Source organism: Choloepus didactylus, chromosome 5 (genome assembly GCF_015220235.1).
Source record: "Choloepus didactylus isolate mChoDid1 chromosome 5, mChoDid1.pri, whole genome shotgun sequence".
Taxonomy (NCBI): Eukaryota; Metazoa; Chordata; class Mammalia; order Pilosa; family Megalonychidae; genus Choloepus; species Choloepus didactylus.
The window spans coordinates 81,712,462-81,717,598 of NC_051311.1; positions in this window are offsets into that span (position 1 = coordinate 81,712,462).

A 5,137-nucleotide genomic window follows, 5' to 3' on the forward strand; every position below is an offset into this window, starting at 1 on the left:
AATGTTTGAATTTTTTTTACACAAATTACTATTATTGCTAGAAAAAAACGATATGTATAAAAATTTAAATATTAGGTGTTTCTTCTGTCAAACAAAACATGAGGGTAACAATTTATTTAACTCTTCATTAAAATGATAGAGAAAAGAACATTTCTGCCTTGACACTCTCACAAAATAAACCTTAAGCCCATTAAGTCTAGATGACCAAAACCATGTAAAAAGAAAACTGCTTCCTTATCCACCAGCAGTAGGGAGAGGGAAGCTTACTGTGTGATCCCTGAAGTCACAAAATACAGTATAGTGCCAGTTCCAGGTCATAGGTAATCAAGAAGTACACACCCTACTCAGAATAAAGACCCACTCTCCCTTCCTCTTAGAGTCTCCAAGGCTACAGCTGAGTTGGGGAAAATCATTTCTAAATCCTGATTGTCAGGGCAAAGAAGTGCTCCTAGGAGCTCTCAGTGGACATTTTTCCTTGCATATGCTGCCCACAGCCCCCTCAAGATAAACTGCCCCATTCACAGCCCCAGGAAGGGGCAACCTTCTATACCATGTGACTTTCATCATTGGGCCAAATCTGGGAAATTTAATCCAAGAAATGCCATCAATTGGCTGGCCTTTGAAATACAGTTTTTGTGGCCTGACTCACATGGAAAAGCTGGGACAAACATATTTTCCCGCTTGTAAAAAGGTGAGTCAGCTTGTTATCAATAGTCAGTGAGAGATGTTGTCAAAGATGTTATCACTGGACCTTGCAGAGAAAAATAGACATAAAACTCCTTGCAAGCCCACGGAGAACAAAAGAGCAAAAGTCCCTGTCTTGAGTGACTCACAACCTAGTAAGGATACAGATTAAGCAGATAATAACCATTATCTGCTTGTAACATGCTACGGAAAAGACATTTAATCAAAGGCATGGGATCATGCAAAAGCTTCCTGGGTTAGGGGAACTGGAAACAGTTTGCTGCCTCTGAATTGGATGTGAAGTGCTTAAGAGAGAAGTGGAAAATAGAGCCAGAAGGATAGGTCATGGCAGTTTAATTTTTAATTAATTTTAAATTTTCAAATTAAATGAAATTTGGACTTTATCCTCAGGCAGTCAAGAGGAATAAAAATTTCTTAATATGAAAGCAAAAATTTTTTAAATATTGTTTGAGGAAGATAACTGGAAGAAGCCTAATTGTGAAGAAATAAAGAGGGAATCAACTCAGGAAGCATCTTAGAGGCTCAGGTAATAGAAAGTGACAGTCTCAGGATGAAGGAGAGAGACAAACCTTGAATAACTCTGAGATGTTTATCTCAGGTAAATGCCTGAACGATGGAGCCATGAATCAAGATAAGGAACACAAGAAAAGGTGCAGGATTGAGGCAGCAGGCTCAGGAATGTAGACTCTTGTATGAAGTGTTTGAGCTGGAGCTATTTGCACCATTGTGGGCTTAACCCATGGAAGTGGTATCTCTCTAAGTTAGATTTTAGAAAATCTAGGAGGTGAAGGATGGAAAGAAAGTGATCTTCATTCATCTTCTGGGACAAAAACCCTGGATATAAGTACCTGTCTCTTGGACACACATAGCATGGGTTTTCCCAAGTGGTGAAAAATCTCCAAATTCCTGACCTCTCTCATAAACAGTAGCTCTGTGCATGAACCTGTGGGTTCAGGTATCTCCCAGGCACATGAAGATGCTTTCCCAATGCATTTTTAAGACCCCAGTGTTTTAATCAAACTGACTGCTTGTGACTTATGAATGTATAAATTCAAAACAAGGCTCCTTATTAACTACTATTTATATACAGCAAGAGTAAGATCTTTAGTGGAAAACTTATTTTGATGGAGAAAACACATTTGTTAGCTTGAAAATTAATATCAGCCCAGTTCAGAGAGAAACAATGCATCTTACCAAATACTGCATGAGAACATGCCATTCTTCAAAATATTAGTGGGTAAAAGTAAGTTTCATATTTACAGCCAACATTACAACCGTTCTGGAAATAAGGGCAGAATATCATTAATATGCTACAAATTACACATTTTTTAATTATTAAAGCATTATAAAATATTACAGAATATTTGGAAAATAGAGGGGAAAATCTGTAATCCCACTATCTTTAAATAACACATAAACCATTTTGTAGGTTACCTTTCAGTCTTCGCCGCATAATTTTATATAGCTATAATAATAGCTGCATTCTATTTCATATATCCATTTTTCACTTAACACTCTATTTAAGCCATGTCTATATTGCTATATAATGTTCATTATTCTCATTTCTAGTAGCTGCACAATCTTCTATCTAGTAGATCCATTCCAATTTATCTGGTATTTTATTGTTGGATATCCGTTTCTTCCAGTATTTTTGCTGTTATAGATAATACTGCAATGAACATCTTCCTCAACAAGGTTTTTCCTTTATTTTAGTCATTTTTTAAGGATAAATTCCTATAAAATAACTAGTTAAAATACTATGAATCTTTTTGTGGTTCTTGATTCATTTTGCTACATTGCTTTTCAAGAGGGTTATATCAGTTCATCTTCCCAGTAGCAAGGTAGAAACATTCCATTTTCATGATATCTTCTCAACCATATCCTTTAACTAAATTCAGTGGGGAAATAACATATTTTGCCTTAATTTTTTTCCGAATATGACTACTAGCAACCACAACATTTTTCTGTTTCTTTATTAGCTCTACTTATTCTTTGATGAAATTTTGTGAATTATATTGGGGTACTACTTGTTTTCTTATAACTGAATGTACTCTTCATATGTCATCTTTATCTCTGAGATTATATGTATGTATACAACATGTGTATATGTATATATACTAAAATATATTTTACTATTTACTATTTTATATACTATTAAATATACATTACTCAATATTTAGTATATATACTAGAATAGTTTTCTACTTGTTTATATACTAAAATACATATTTAACTATTTACTATCTTTTTATATACTATTAAATATATATTACTCAATATTTAGTATATATATATTTATATTAAAATAATTTTCTATTCATTGTTTCCTTGGTGGTTTAATTTTTTAAAGAGATTTAATAAACAACTAGAATTGCTATTACATAAAAATCCCTCAAAACAAATCTAACAGTATTTTTTGTACCATAACGGCCTTAGTACAATTGGTTCTTTACTTTAAAGCACCATCCTTATTTATCTTGATAGGACTCTACAAGTTTACTCCCAAGACTTGCTATTGTATTAGGACTGACTCATGTCATCATTCAAAATGTGTTTCCTGTAACTGCACTGAGTATTTTAAAAAACCTGAAAACCCGAGAGGCTAGAAAAGGAGTATAACATTAGCTACATATTAATATAAATCAACTCACATCCTTGGAGATTATAATTTTTTTAAATACCTTTAATGGATACATACAAAATTATAGTCAGCACTAGATAAGCTTTTCAAAACAAAAATGCAACACAGAAAAAATTTATGAAAATAAAAAACAAGCTTTTATTTTAGCTTCATTCACAAGTGAATGATAATATTCAATTTCTGTCAATTTGTGTAAGTGTGATCAACACCCATGGTGGGGCTGCATAACTCCATGGTAACATGGGAAGTTCACAGGTCCTGGGGTCAGAAAACCCAAGTTCAAATTCTGGCTTTACCAATTAGCAGTAACTGTGAATTTAGGCTTGCTAAGCCATGACTATTTTCTCATTTGTAAAATAATAAAAATAGCTTTCTCATTGCTAGTTGCAGGGAGCTTTGTATACTTTATACCAAATTCATTGTTCTCCACAGCATATCTCACCATCTGATACACTACTGATCAACTTGTTTTCTGTTTGTGTGCATCCCCTACTATAAAGTAATCTCGAGAGCAGGCTCTATCTCTAACACCTAGAACTGTGCACAGTCAGGACTTGGGCATTTGTTGAAAGAATCAATGAACTATGATATTACTCTTAACCCTGTTTCTCATATCATTTTCCCTGCTATTTACAATTACTTAAAAAAAAAAAAACATTCTTTGGAAAAAATATATTCTAAGTGATACGACAGAATTAAATTTTGTTATTTTATCTGTAAATGAGAGAACATTTTTGAGTGGGAAAACTTCAGCAATATGCTTCAATTCCTCTGACCCATTTAAAAACTATCTCTTTTAAGCTACGGTGTCAAATTATTCTTTCCCATTTATTTTAAGTTGAGATTGAAGATATTAAAATATCAAGACATTGGATTATATATTTGATACAATCTTTGGGCATCATGTTGAAACTCAAGTGGAGATTCAAGCTGGATATGAAAGTCTGGGTCAACACAAATCTATAGGGCTAAAGAACCTTTAAATGCAGTTTATGCACCATCTACAAATTTATAAAAAATTCGCAACAGATTTTTATCTGATAAATCCACATGGGGAAAGGATATAAAAATAGTTTTCTTGTGTAGTAGAGTAGAAATGACAACTTTGGAGACACAGACAGCTGGGCCTTTTCTCTACCATTTGTAAGATGGATCTAACATTAATTACCTCATAAGGCTATGACTGAAAGACATCAGCATGTAATGTATCCAGCACAGTGACTTTTATAATGGAGAAACCCAACAAATTAGCTCCTTCTCTCCATTCCTTTCACAATTAAGATACTGTAATGATTTCAGAAGGCTGGGTATGCATCCTGGTTCCCTCATTACCAGTCGTGTGACCCTGGGGTATGTAACGTAATCACTCTGTCCTTCCACTAACTGGGCTGTAAAGTTACTGGGAATAGTGTCAGTCTCATAGGTTTCTAGTGAGGGCTAAGTGAGATAATTCATGTGCCGTGCTTAACATTTTGTCAGATACATGCTAAGTGCTAAGGAAGAAAGACTATTGTGAAGGACAGTCAAAAAGGCTAATTTTCCCTTAAGCTTATTATGTTAGATATACACATTTAGTGGAAAAGAAGGAAAAATTCTATTCTTATCAAAAGAATGATGTCATAGCTTTTGGAAATGGAGAAGACCGTATGGATAGTAGAATTTTTCTTCTTTGTACCTTTCTACATTTTCCATATTCCAAAACAGTGAGTACTTAGCTCTACAACCAGAAAAATATTTACTTAAAAAAAGCACAAAGCAACAGAAAATATTCATAAAAAATTGTTTTATGAT